This window comes from Scyliorhinus torazame, chromosome 10 (genome assembly GCF_047496885.1).
Source record: "Scyliorhinus torazame isolate Kashiwa2021f chromosome 10, sScyTor2.1, whole genome shotgun sequence".
Lineage (NCBI taxonomy): Eukaryota > Metazoa > Chordata > Chondrichthyes > Carcharhiniformes > Scyliorhinidae > Scyliorhinus > Scyliorhinus torazame.
This window is the reverse complement of record NC_092716.1, coordinates 79,929,198-79,944,618: the sequence shown is the minus strand read 5'-3', so window position 1 is coordinate 79,944,618 and position 15,421 is coordinate 79,929,198.

Sequence of the window (15,421 nt, the reverse complement as noted above, 5' to 3'; positions counted from 1 at the left end):
TGCTTTCATGGTCATTTTCTAGGTACCAGTGCACAAGTTACCAAGTTTACCAAATTCAATCTTACCACTTGCCATGGTGGGATTCGAACCTGTAACCTGTGGATTGCTAGCTCACTACATTACTGCACCCTATGTTTAAACAAGCTTTAAGTCCTCCTTCAGTTTCTGCTATCTATCTTGAATGGCAATAACTGAGAAATCTAAAACTATGTTCCAAAACAAGAATGAGAAGCTCACCACTGCTTAAGCTTCAGCAAATACCTCAGCTTCATGGAACTCAAACTGCAGTGTGCTGCATGATATTAATCTTAAACTGAGAGAGATTTTCTTTCCATTTAAAGAGAAGAACCTAAATTAAGATGTTCCATTAAGTTGGAATATACAGTGGCTGCAATGGATCCGAATGCTGGAATGCACTGTGGAAAGCCAACATAGAAATCTGGATGATTTAGAAAGCTAGGAACAGACAAATTGTAGCATTTTGCCAACCTAAAGGACTATAAAACACTTGCACTTTCCCCAGGCGATGAAAGTAGGTGAGTTAATGGAGGACTGGCCTCTCACCACCTAAGCTAATAATGCCATAAGTCGTAAAGTACTCTGGAAATGACATCAATATTGGATGATCGTCAAATCAGGATGCTTTTTGAATTCTTCAGTGTTGCAATGATCTTGATTTTAAAAAATGCAGTAATATAGACATTAGAGGATGAACTTCCACAGAGATTAGACATGGCAGGAACCCTGGAAAAATTGCTTAAACAGTGCACAAGTGGGACAGGCCCCGTAGAAATTCAGTCACCACCCCCCACCCCCCCCACCCCCCGCCCCCGATCCTCATATACTTTAGCGCTCTAGTGTCCAAGAGTTTGAATGTAAATCCAAATTAAAGGGGTAAAAATTTTGAGGGTTATAGCTTTAAGGCACTGCATGATTTGAATCTGGAACTTAAAAGTTTTGATTTTGTGCCATCTCACACTTGTCTGCATTGAATTTCATTTGCCACTTGTTTGCCCATTCCACCAGCGTACGTGCCCTTGAAGTCTCTTACCATCATCCTAACAGTTTTTTTTGCTGCCGTTCCAAGTTTTGTTTCATCTGCAGATTTTGAAATTATGCCCTGTACCACCAATTCTAATCACTACTTGTAGCGCACAATGACGTACGAGAGAGACGAGAAGTGATGAAGTCGATTCAGGCTTTATTAAGCAAGACTTGTCCCCAGCAGCTCAGCAACAGAATGAAGCGGCGGGGAGAAGCTCGGGTTCTTATACTCCGCCTTCAGGGCGGAGCCAGGAGTCGGCAGCCATCCAGGACCCGGGATCTGTCAGCCAATAGCATCACGGCTTCACAGTCCCACATGACCCCTAATGCATACCACCACATTCACCCCTTGTTAAAAAGGAACCCGGCGGGGTGGTGGTTCGCATGGTGGTAGGGGTTTACAAGGCTGGCCCTGGAAGGAATCTTTCGGACATGTTACTACAGTTTTAGCCCTACACTGGGCTATGTACAAGTTTGTGAAAACTATTTAAAATATTAGCAAAAAAATCTTTTTTGTTACAACAACATTCTTGGTGTCACGCGGATTCCACGAGTCGAGCGGGCGGTCTGGTCTTCCTCGTCGATCGCCTCAGCCCCGGAGGTGGTGCAGGTGCTTGTTCAGGCGTTGTCGTCTCCGGGAGCGTTTCGGTGTTTGTTCCTGTTTTACTCCTGGGCGGGCACGGGAGGAGGACCGATCCCCCCGGGAAGGGGGCGGTCGCGGGGTGCGTCGGTGGCAGGGAGGGGATGATCGGTGTCGGGGGGGTGTGTGTGTTGCCGGCGGGCGCCAGGTCCCGCAGGGAGACCGTGTCCTGTCGGCCGTCGGGGTACGCCACGTAGGCGTACTGCGGGTTCGCGTGGAGAAGGTGAATCCTCTCGACCAACGGGTCCGATTTGTGCGCCCGCATATGTTTCCGGAGCAAGATGGGTCCTGGGGCCGCCAGCCAGGTCGGCAGCGACGTTCCGGAGGAGGACTTCCTGGGGAAGACAAGGAGGCGCTCATGGGGCGTTTGGTTAGTGGTGGTACACAGCAGCGACCGGATGGAGTGGAGAGCGTCTGGGAGGACCTCCTGCCACCGGGAAACTGGGAGATCCCTGGACCGTAGGGCCAGTAGGACGGTCTTCCAGACCGTGCCGTTCTCCCTCTCTACTTGCCCGTTCCCCCGGGGGTTGTAGCTGGTCGTCCTGCTCGAGGCTATGCCCTTGCTGAGCAGGAACTGGCGCAGCTCGTCACTCATGAAGGAGGACCCCCTGTCGCTATGGATATACGCGGGGCAACCGAACAGTGTGAATATGGTGCCCAGGGCTCTAATGACTGTGGCCGCTGTCATGTCGGGTCGGGGGATGGCGAAGGGGAAACGAGAGTACTCGTCCACCACGTTCAGGAAGTATGCGTTGCGGTCAGTGGAGGGGAGGGGCCCTTTGAAATCCAAACTGAGGCGTTCAAAGGGGCGGGAAGCCTTGATCAGGTGCGCTCTATCCGGCCTGAAAAAGTGCGGTTTGCACTCTGCGCAGATGTGGCAATTCCTGGTGACTGTACGGACCTCCTCCACAGAGTAGGGGAGGTTGCGGGACTTTACGAAATGGTAGAATCGAGTGACCCCCGGGTGGCAGAGGTCCTCGTGGAGGGCTTGGAGGCGGTCTATTTGTGCGTTGGCACACGTGCCGCGGGATAGGGCATCGGACGGCTCGTTCAGCTTTCCGGGACGGTACAAGATCTCATAGTTGAAGGTGGAGAGCTCGATCCTCCACCTTAAGATCTTGTCATTTTTAATTTTGCCCCGCTGTGCATTATCGAACATGAAGGCTACCGACCGTTGGTCGGTGAGGAGAGTGAATCTCCTGCCGGCCAGGTAATGCCTCCAATGTCGCACAGCTTCCATTATGGCTTGGGCTTCCTTTTCCACTGAGGAGTGGCGGATTTCTGAGGCGTGGAGGGTCCGGGAGAAAAAGGCCATGGGTCTGCCCGCTTGGTTAAGGGTGGCTGCCAGAGCTACGTCGGATGTTTCGCTCTCGACCTGGAAGGGGAGGGACTCGTCGATGGCGCGCATCGTGGCCTTTGCGATATCCGCTTTGATGTGGCTGAAGGCCTGGCGAGCCTCTGTCGACAGGGGGAAGGTAGTGGACTGTATTAGCGGGCGGGCCTGGTCTGCATACTGGGGGACCCACTGGGCGTAATATGAAAAGAAACCCAGGCAACGTTTCAGGGCTTTAGAGCAGTGGGGGAGGGGAAATTCCATAAGGGGGCACATGCTTTCGGGGTCGGGGCCTATTATCCCATTGCGCACTACGTATCCCAGGATGGCCAACCGGTTTGTGCTAAAAACGCACTTTTCCTCGTTGTATGTGAGGTTCAGGGCGTTAGCAGTCTGGAGGAACTTTTGGAGATTGGCGTCGTGGTCCTGCTGATCGTGGCCGCAGATGGTTACGTTGTCGAGATACGGGAACGTGGCCTGCAACCTGTGCTGGTCAACCATTCGGTCCATCTCCCGTTGGAAGACCGCGACCCCGTTTGTGACACAAAATGGGACCCTTAGGAAGTGGTATAGACGCCCGTCTGCCTCGAAGGCTGTGTACTTGTGGTCACCTGGGCAGATGGGGAGCTGGTGGTAGGCGGACTTGAGGTCCACGGTGGAGAAAACCTTATACTGGGCAATCCGATTGACCATGTCGGATATGCGGGGGAGAGGGTACGCATCTAGCTGTGTGTACCTGTTGATGGTCTGACTATAGTCTACGACCATCCTTTGCTTCTCCCCGGTCTTTACTACTACCACCTGGGCTCTCCAGGGACTATTGCTGGCCTGGATTATGCCTTCCTTCAGCAACCGCTGGACTTCAGACCGAATAAATATCTGGTCCTGGGCGCTGAACCATCTGCTCCTAGTGGCGACGGGTTTGCAATCCGGGGTGAGGTTTGCAAACAAGGATGGCGGTTCAACCTTGAGAGTTGCGAGGCCGCAGATAGTGAGTGGGGGTATTGGGCCGCCGAATTGAAATGTTAGGCTCTGCAGGTTACACTGGAAATCTAATCCCAGTAATGTGGGCGCGCAGAGTTGGGGAAGGACGTAGAGCCTGTAGTTCTTAAACTCCCTCCCTTGCACCGTTAGGTTCGCGATGCAGAACCCTTTGATCTCTACAGAGTGGGATCCTGCAGCTAGGGAAATCTTTTGCGTGCTTGGATGGATGGTCAGAAAACAGCGTCTTACCGTGTCTGGGTGAATAAAACTTTCAGTGCTCCCGGAGTCGATCAGGCATGGTGTCTCGTATCCGTTGATCAGCACCGTTGTTGTCGTCGCCTGGAGCATCCGGGGCCGCGATTGATCCAGTGTCACCGAAGCCAGTCGTGGTAGTAGTGTCGCGGCGTCTTCTTTGGACCCCGTGGAGCCGTCGATGCTGGGGTCGTTTGTTGTCAACCAAGATGGTGGCGTCCATGAATCGCACGGGGCCGGGGATGGACAAAATGGCCGCCCCCATGGATCGCACGTGGTCGGGGGTGGACAAAATGGCCGCCCCCATGAATCGCACGTGGCTGGGGGGTCACAAGATGGCGGCGCCCATCCTCCCCTCGTGGTGCCCGGGACCCAAAATGGCGGCACCCGCGGGTCGCACATGGGGCACTGGGGGGGTTGGGGAGCGTTTGGGATGTGCTGGGCTCGTTCTTCTCCGGGGATTGCGGCGACCCCCCGGGACCGGCACACTGCCGCGTAATGGCTCTTCTTGCCGCAGCTTTTACAAATAGCTGCGCGGGCCGGGCAGCGCTGCCGGGGATGTTTCGCTTGCCCGCAGAAATAGCAGCGGGCCCCCCCGGGATGGTCTGGCGCTTTAACCGCGCAAGCCTGCGAGGGGGGGGGGTTGTCGCGATGGGGGTCCACAGAGCCCAAGGGGCTGCCGCGCGGTCGGGGCCGTAGGCGCGGGCGTTTTGCGAGGCCACATCTAGGGAAGCTGCAAGGGCCCGTGCCTCTGAGAGTCCTAGCGACTCGCTTTCTAAAAGTCTTTGGCGGATTTGGGGAGAGTTCATACCTGCCACAAAAGCATCGCGAATTAGCATGTCCGTGTGTTCGATCGCGTTCACCGGAGGGCAGCTGCAGCCCCGTCCCAAAATTAGCAGTGTGGCGTAGAATTCTTCTAGCTATTCTCCGGGACTTTGCCGTCTCGTCGCGAGTTGGTGGCGCGCGTTGACCTGGTTAACGGGCCGAACGTAGATGCCCTTCAGTAATGCGAGCGCCGTCGGGAAATCCTCTGCGTCTTCTATGAGTGGGTAAATTTCCGGGCTTACCCTCGAATGCAGGACCTGCATTTTCTGGTCTTCTGTGATCCGGCCGGGGGCCGTTCGGAGGTAGCCTTCAAAACATGCTTGCCAGTGTTTAAATACTGCTGCCGAGTTCGCTGCGTGGGGGCTGATCCGCAGGCATTCCGGGGCGATCCGGAGCTCCATAGTCTTTTAAGCTCGCTTAATAAATTGTAGCGCACAATGACTTACGAGAGAGACGAGAAGTGATGAAGTCGATTCAGGCTTTATTAAGCGAGACTTGTCCCCAGCAGCTCAGCAACAGAATGAAGTGGCGGGGAGAAGCTCGGGTTCTTATACTCCGCCTTCAGGGTGGAGCCAGGAGTCGGCAGCCAACCAGGACCCGGAATCTGTCAGCCAATAGCATCACGGCTTCACAGTCCCACATGACCCCTAATGCATACCACCACACTACTGCACGTCAAAAACAGCAGCGTTCTTGTTAGATCCAGCCACTGGCACAGGCGTGGTCAGTGCGTATCGGTGCCGGTCCCAAACCTGGATATATGAGGAGGGTGAGCATCAGGAAGGGCATCCGTCTGCAAAATCAACCTGGCAAATCCAAAGAAGCTGATGGTTCATACGAAACAGTGATCACCCAGCACTGTGGCGACCCCCAAGTAACAGGGGAAAAGCCGAAAGAGAGCAAAAAGTAACACAGCGGTGGTTTTTGGTACTGAAAAGCACTTCCCTCCAGCCTGAAAATCAGCCATATGCCACAAATCTATTCTTGATCCTTCAGCAAATTTTCTAGCCATGCTGCTACTGCCCGGTTTACCCCAAGGGCTTTTATTTTGCAAACAAGCCTACTTTGTAACACAATTTTATTAGTATTTTGCAAGCCAAATTGAACAACTTTGCAGTGTAAATTATAAAAAAAAGGCTATTTAAACTCTTAATTGGCCCCAGGAGAACTCCTGAGGCCTAAGCTGCCCAATATAAATAAAATCCAAGAAGGCACAGAGGACTATAAAAAGTAGCCATGTGACCTCTGAGGTCCATTAAGCAAGGGCAAAGGTGAAGGTGCAGCAGAAAGGAAAGTCAATCTAATTTCACCATTTCATTTTTTAAAAAAAATAATTTTTATTGGGGTTTTCACAAAATATCAACAACAGAATAAAAAAGGAACCCAATAGAATTAAATACAGAACAAAGTAAAACAACCCCCGTGCCTCCCCTCCCCCCTATACATAAATAATAAATTAACACCCCGAATTAACACAAAGCAAACATAGCAAATATATACACCCCCTCAGATCCCCCAGGGTAAATAAACAGAAATAAAATAGCCCCCCCCCCGCCCCGGGTTGCTGCTACTACTGACCATTGTCTACCGTTCTGCCAGGAAGTCCAAGAACGGTTGCCACCGCCTGAAGAACCCTTGTACCCATCCCCTTAAGGCGAATTTCACCCTCTCCAATTTTGTTAATCCAGGATTCCACGCTTGGGGGCCTCGCACCTTTCCACTGAAGAAGAATCCTTCGCCGGGCTACCAGGGACGCAAATGCCAGAATACCGGCCTCTTTCGCCTCCTGCACTCCCGGCTCCCCTGCAACCCCAAATATTGTGAGCCCCCAGCCCGGCTTGACCCTGGATCCTACCACCCCCGACACCGTCCTAACTACGCCCTTCCAAAATTCCCCCAGCGCTGGGCATGCCCAGAACATATGGGTGTGATTTGCTGGGCTCCCTGAGCACCTAACACACCTGTCCTCACCCCCAAAGAACCGGCTCATCCTTGTCCCGGTCATGTGTGCCCTGTGCAGCACCTTAAACTGTATGAGGCTGAGCCTCGCGCACGAAGAGGAAGAGTTCACCCTCCCGAGGGCATCTGCCCACGTCCCCTCTTCGATCTCCTCTCCCAACTCCTCCTACCACTTATCTTTCAACTCCACCACTGAGGCCTCCTCCTCCTCCACCTGCATCACCTGGTAAGTTTCCGAGATCGTCCCCACTGCAACCCCCCCCCCCCCCCCCGAGAGCACCCTGTCCTGTACTGTGCATGGCAGCAGCCGCGGGAATTCCACCACTTGCCGCCTAGCAAACGCCCTTACCTGTAAGTACCTGAAGGTGTTCCCCGGGGGAGCCCATACTTCTCCTCCAGTTCACCCAGGCTCGCGAACTTCCCGTCCACAAACAGGTCCCCCAACCTTTTTATCCCTGCCCTGTGCCACTCCGAAAACTCTCCGTCTATTCTCCCTGGGACAAACCGGAGGTTCCCCCGTATTTGGGTCCACACCGAGGCCCCAACTTCCCCCCTGTGCCGCCTCCACTGCTCCCAGATTTTGAGGGTAGCTGCCACTACCGGGCTAGTGGTATACCTCATTGGAGGGAGCGGCAGCGGCGCCGTTGCCAGCGCCTCCAGACTCGTACCCACACAGGACGCCGTCTCCAGCCTCTTCCATGCAGCCCCCTCCTCCTCCATCACCCACTTGCGCACCATCGCCGCATTGGCGGCCCAGTAGTACCCACAGAGGTTGGGCAGTGACAGCCCCCCCATCCCTACTCCGCTCCAGGAACACCCTTGGAGTCCCTTGCGCCCACACAAACCCCGTTATGCTCCTGTTGACCCGCCTAAAGAAGGCCTTCGGGATAAACATGGGGAGGCACTGGAACAGGAACAAAACCCTTGGGAGCACCGTCATCTTAACTGACTGCACCCTACCCGCCAGGGACAGCGGCAACGCGTCCCATCTCTTGAACTCCTCCTCCATTTGCTCCACCAGCCTCATGAAATTAAGTCTATGCAGGGCCCCCCAGCTCCTGGCCACCTGGACCCCCAAATACCTGAAGCTCCTCTCCGCCCATTTTAGTGGGAGCTCGCCAATCCCCCTGTCCTGGTCCCCTGGGTGAACCACGAACAACTCGCTCTTCCCCATGTTGAGCTTGTACCCTGAGAAATCCCCGAACTCCCTGAGGATCCTCATTACCTCCGGCATTCCCCCCACCGGGTCCACCACATATAGCAGAAAGTCGTCCGCATAGAGCGACACCCTATGCTCCTCCCCACCCCGCACCAACCCCCTCCAGTTCCTCGACTCCCTCAGTGCCATAGCCAGGGATTCAATCGCCAGTGCGAAGAGCAGGGGGGACAGGGGACACCTCTGCCTCGTCCCTCGATGCAACCGAAAGTACTCAGACCTCCTCTTGTTCGTGGCCGCACTCGCCATCGGGACCTCGTACAACAGCCTAACTCACCTGACAAACCCCTCCCCAAACCCGAACCTCTTCAGCACCTCCCACAAGTACCCCCACTCTACCCTATCGAAGGCCTTCTCAGCGTCCATCGCCATCACTATCTCCGCCTCCCCCTCCCTCGCCGGCATCATAATAACGTTCAGGAGCCTCTGCACATTCGCGTTCAACTGCCTCCCCTTCACGAACCCCGTCTGGTCTTCGTGGATCACCTGCGGCACACAACCCTCAATTCTCGTGGTTAAGACCTTCGCCAGCACCTTGGCATTTACATTTAACAACGAAATCGGCCTGTAAGACCCACACTGCAGGGGATCCTTGTCCCGCTTCCGGATCAAGGAGATCAGTGCCTGGGACATCGTCGGGGGCAAAGCCCCACCCCTCCCTTGCCTCATTGAAGGTCCTAACTAGCAACTGGTCCATAAACCCCCTCAGCACCTTAGCTGCCGCTGGCTTCCTACCCGTCCTAGACCTGGAGCGATCCAGTGCCGGACCCAACACCGTGTTAAAGTCCCCCTCCCCCCCATTTAACAGGCCCCCCACTTCCAAGTCCGGGATCCGACCCAACATGCGCCGCATAAAACCCGCATTGTCCCAGTTCGGGGCATACACATTCACCAGCACCACCCTCCCGCCCTGCAGCTTACCACTTACCATTACGTACCTGCCGCCATTGTCTGTCACAATGCTCGACACCTCGAACGACACCCTCTTTCCCACCAAGATCGCCACCCCCCGATTTTTGGCACCCAGCCCCAAATGGAACACCTGACCTACCCACCCCTTCCTCAATCTTACCTGGTCTACCACCTTCAGGTGTGTCTCCTGGAGCATGACCACATCCGCCTTCAGCCCCTTCAGGTGCGCGAACACCCGGGCCCGCTTGACCGGCCCGTTCAGTCCCCTTACATTCCAGGTTATCAGCCGGAACAGAGGGCTACCCGCCCCCCTGCCCCCGCCGACTAGCCATAACCCCTCCTTGGCCAGCCACGCGCCCGCACCCCACACCCAGCCCGTTCCCCAAGGCGGCAGACCCCCGTCAAAACCCCCTCTACTCGCTCCAGCTCCCCCTTGACCATACCAGCAGCAACCCGGTTCCCCACCCACCCACCCCATCCCTCCACCTAGGACCCCTCCTAGCTGTTTTACTCCCCCCAGTGCACTCCCGTAAGTCAGCTGACTCCTGACCCCGGCTGCTCCCGCCTCTCCTTCGACTGCTCCCATTGTGGGACTTACCCTCCTCCTCCATTACCCATCCACAGGCTCTCCGCCTCCCCCTTCCATCCCAAGCGCGGGAAACAACCCTCGCCTCCCCGCCCCGTCCCCGCTCCCCCCCCAGCGCGGGAAAAAGCCCGCGCTTTCCACCTGCCCGGCCCCGCCACCTCTGTCGCCGCTCCTTTTACAGGCCCAGTCCCCTCACCCCCGACTCGGGCCTCACCCTCCCTCGCGCGGCCCCATCTCCCCCCCCCTACCGGCCATCCACCCCTACCCCATTTACTTACCCCCCCTCCAAGAGCCCACCCGACAGACCAAACCAAAAGCGCCCAACCCACCCTCACCGAACCAAAAAGAAATACGAGCAAAGAACCCCCCCCTCAAAATGTAACACCCCAACAGCAATCCCCGACCACCCATCCCGACCCTCAGTTTATGTCCAGCTTCTCGGCCTGGACAAAGGCTCATGCCCCCTCCGGAGACTCAAAATAATGGTGCCGGTCCTTGTAGGTGACCCACAGTCGCGCCGACTGCAGCATGCCAAACTTCACCCCCTTCCTGTGCAGCACCGCCTTCGCCCGATTGTACCCGGCCCTCTTCTTCGCCAGCTCCGCACTGCAGTCCTGGTATATTCGAACCTCCGCGTTCTCCCACCTGCTGCTCCTCTCTTTCTTGGCCCACCTGAGCACGCACTCCCGATCAGCGAACCGATGAAACCGCACCAGCACCGCCCGCGGCGGCTCGTTAGCCTTGGGCCTCCTCGGCAGCACTCTATGGGGCCCCTCCAGCTCCAGGGGCCCCTGGAAGGACCCCGCTCCCATCAGCGAGTTTAACATGGTGACCACATAGGGCCCCACGTCCGACCCCTCCAGCCCCTCTGGGAGGCCCAGAATCCGCAAATTCTTCCGCCTCGACCGATTCTCCATCTCCTCGAACCGTTCCTGCCATTTCTTGTGGAGCGCCTCCACCTTTACCGCAAGGCCTAAGATCTCGTCCTCGTTGTCGGAGATCTTTTGTCGGACCTCGCCACCCCCTGGGCCGTCTGGGTCTCCAGCAGCTTGTCAATAGAAGCCTTCATCGGCTCCAGCAGGTCTGCTTTAATCTCCCTGAAGCAGTGCTGTATAACCTCCTGCTGCTCCTGCGCCCACTGCACCCACGCTGCCTGGTCCCCGCCCGCCGTCCTTTTGCTCTTCTTCCCTCGCACCTTCTTTGGGTTCACCACCACTTTTTTAGTCGCCCCGCTCCTGGTCCAAGCCATACACTGTCGGGGAACTATTGCAATCTCCTACCCATACCAAAAAACGTCGAAAAAATGCCGTTGGGGGCCCTGAAAAGAGTCCAAAAGTCCGTTTTTAGCGGGAGCTGCCGAATGTGCGACGTAGCTCCGCATAGCCGCAACCGGAAGTCCCTAATTTCACCATTTCATGAAGACAATACTTTCTTCCTCAAGGCTTTGGCAAGTATCCTTTTCCAAAACATTTGTGCATTTATCTTAAAAAAAGAAACCTATAAATTCTGACCAACATAATATGGACATCAAGAACTATTAAAACATACACGTTTCTGCTTTTATCCACATTGCAGACATTGTCAGCAGGTTTCAATATTTATGCCTTAACATGATGAAAACATGTTGAATTCTGAGCCGCACATGTATGAATCATTCTTTCCTTTCTACACAGGAGATTCACTTCACAGCCCAAAGTGTGTACGATTCCTCATAAGGCAATGGAAGAGGAGTTAAATAGATATTTTGCATCAGTCTTTATGGTTGAAGATACTTCAAACAACCCATTCATACAAATCAATACGGGGGAGCAATTAAATACCATCATTAGCACTAGAGAAGTAGTATCAGACAAACGAATGGGGCTAAAAGCAGATAAATCCCCTGGATCTGATGGCTTGTATTCTCGAATCCTAAAAGAAGTAGCTATAGAGATAGTGGATGCATTGGTTGTAATGTTCTGAAATAAATCCTTGGATTCTGGAGAAGTACTGGAGGATTAGAAAACCGCCAATGTGACACCCTTATTCAAAAAGGGAGGCAAAAAGCGGGTAACTATAGGCCAATTAGCCTAGCATCTATTGTTGAAAAAATGTTAGAATTAATTAAGGAAGTGATATCAGCTCATTTGGAAAATCATAATCTAATCAAGCACAGTCAGCATGGCTTCATGAAAGGGAACTCATGTCTGAATAATTTATTATAGTTTTTTCAGGAAAATCTCAACCAGAGTGGACAGAGGGGAACCGGTAGAGGTGTTATATTTGGACTTCCAGAAGGCGTCGACAAGGTATCTCACAAAAGGTTGTCAGAAGAGCCCTGGCGTTGGACGTAGTATATTGACATGGATAGAGAATAGCTAACGAGCAGGAAACAGCGAGTAGGGATAAGGGGATCTGTCTCAGGTTGGCGACCTGTAACCAGTGGGGTTCTACAGGGATCAGTCCTGGGACCGTAACTGCTTACTATATTAATGACTTGGAGGAAGGAAGCGAATGTACTATAGCCAAATTTGCAGACCACACAAAAATAGGTGGAAAGGCAAGTTGCGAGAGGGATAGTTTGTAAACAGATATTGATAGGTTAAGTTGGCAGACGTAGTATAATGCGGGAAATGGAGTATAATGAGGGAAAATGTGAAGTTGTTCATTTTGGTAGGAAGAGCAGAAGAAATAGTATTATTTAAATGGAGAAAAACTGCAGAAACCTGCAACACAAAGGGACTTGGGGGTACTTGTGCACTAAAGGGACTGCACGGTGGCAAAGTGGTTAGCACTGCTGCCTCACAGCGCCAGGGACCCGGGTTCGATTCTGACCTCGGGTGATCATCTGTGTGGAGTTTACACATTCTTCTCGTGTCAGCATGCATTTCCTCCAGGTGCTCCAGTTTCCTCCCATAGTCCAAAGATGTTCAGGTTACATGGATTGGCTATGCTAAATTGCCCCGAGGTGGGGTTACAGGGATAGGGTGGGGGATTGGGCCTAGGTAGGGTGCACTTTCAGAGGGTTGTGCAGACTCGATGGGCTTAATAACCTCCTTCTGCACTGTGGGGATTCTATGAAACACAGAAACCTAGCACACGGGTGCAACAGGTAGTCATGAAGACTAATGGAATGTTGGCCCTTATTTCAAGGGGTTGGCGTATAAGAGCTGGGAAGTCTTGCTGCAACTGTACAAGGGATTGGTGAGGCCACATCTGGAATACTGTGAGCAGTTTTGGTCCACTTATTTAAAGAGATGTTTAATTGGAAGCGATTCAGAGAGGGTTCACTGGGATGGTCCTCGGTGTGGAGGGATTGTTTTATGAGCAAAAGTTAAACAGGTTGGGACTCTATTCACTGGAATTTAGAAGAACGAGACATAATCTCATTGAAACATAGAGTGACTTGACAGGGTAAATTCTGAGAGGCTGTTTCCCCTCATGAGAGAGTCTAGAACCAGAGGACATCGTCTCAGAATAAAGGGGTGTCCATTTAAGACTGAGACGAGGAGGAATTTCTTCTCTCCGTAGGTTGGGAGTCTGGGACTTTTTGCCACAGAGAACTGTGGGGGCAGAGTCCTTGTGTATATTTAAGGCTGAGATAGATTCTTAATCAATAAGAGAATCAAGGTTTACGGGGAAAATGTAGGAAACTGGACATGAGGAATGTCGGATTAGCCATGATCCTATTGAATGGTGGAGCAGACTAGAAGGGCCTAACGCCTCCTCCTGTTTCCATTTCTTATGGTCATATTAACTGCATTAATGGATTTGATGTGCAGGATGAATGTATGGGTGCACACCACAGACATCAAAGAATACTGCAGCTGAACCAAGAACTGTGTTTAGCTTCTAAGATTTTATTGCGGATTTTATATAATATTTAGTACACATTGACAATATACTCAGAGTCAACTAAGCATGTGCCTATAAACTAATGGTAAGTCCATTGGCACTGGCATGCAAATTAATTAAACCCTGCACTTGATCATTCCTTTATTGCGTTACAAATGCAATCTATTGCAGGATACTGTCACATGAAAATAAGTGGACATTGGGGTCAGAGGTTTCCAACCCTTCCCATCACTTCAGCCGTGGAGTAATAATAATCTTTATTTGTGTCACAAGCAGGCTTACATTAACACTGCAACGAAGTTACTGTGAAAATCCCCTAGTCACCACACTCTGGCGCCTTTTCGGGTACATGAGGGAAAATTCAGAATGTCCAATTCATCTAACAAGCAAGTCGTTTGGGGACTTGTACCCAAGGGCTGAGAATACTGGAGTATTTTTTAATGCTACAAACTGTCTTTAACCTGGTGCACCTCTATATCAGTACTGCAGCTATACAGGTAAAGCAGTTCCCCTTAGTTGCTACCCACCTTCATTGCAGCTTCAAATATTGTCCCAGTTAAGCGCCTGCGGCGGGGATGTGGGGGGAGTATGATGATCATTACTGCTCGCATGGTTTAGATGGCCTCAAATTACATGGCAAACAGTTTGCCACTTTTCTCAGACAGGCCTTGTGGGGATTGTAGCAGCTCCACACAATTTATTGCGGCAATTAGTGCTTGGTGGAATCTTGCCAAATATTTATCTTTCTGACAGTGTAGCTTGGGCCTACTCTTGATAAAATTCAGTCCTCGTCTGTGGCTTGGAGTCCTAATAGTTAACCTTATGGTCAAAAAACTACAGAATTGAATTCTGATTGTACAAGGGCCCAGTTTCTTAACGGTGTCTATTCTCAATGGCTCTCCCCACGTCTCTTCATGGGACAATGCCAATATCCAACATAGTACGAAGTCTTACAACACCAGGTTAAAGTCCAACAGGTTTGTTTCGATGTCACTAGCTTTCGGAGCGCTGCTCCTTCCTCAGGTGAATGAAGAGGTCTGTTCCAGAAACACGGATATAGACAAATTCAAAGATGCCAAACAATGCTTGGAATGTGACCATTAGCAGGTGATTAAATCTTTACAGATCCAGAGATCGTGGTACATTGGCGAGACCATGCAGACGCTGCGACAACGAATGAACGGACATCGCGCAACAATCACCAGGCAGGAATGTTCCCTTCCAGTCGGGGAACACTTCAGCAGTCAAGGGCATTCAGCCTCTGATCTCCGGGTAAGCGTTCTCCAAGGCGGCCTTCAGGACCCGCGACAACGCAGAATCGCCGAGCAGAAACTTATAGCCAAGTTCCGCACACATGAGTGCGGCCGCAACCGGGACCTGGGATTCATGTCGCATTACATTCATCCCCCACCATCTGGCCTGCAAAATCCTACCAACTGTCCTGGCTTGGTACAATTCACACCTCTTTAACCTGGGGTTACCCCATCTCTGGATCTGTAAAGATTTAATCACCTGCTAATGCTCGCATTCCAAGCATTGTTTGGCATCTTTGAATTTGTCTATATACGTGTTTCTGAAACAGACCTCTTCATTCACCTGAGGAAGGAGCAGCGCTCCGAAAGCTAGTGACATCGAAACAAACCTGTTGGACTTTAACCTGGTGTTGTAAGACTTCGTACTGTGCTCACCCCAGTCCAACACCGGCATCTCCACATCATCAATATCCAACATGGCACCCATGCCTGTACCAGTGGACTTACCATTAGTTTAAAAGCATCTGCTTAGTTGATTCTGAAGTCTCTTCACAGAAGCTAGACAACTCCTGTTACAGTAATT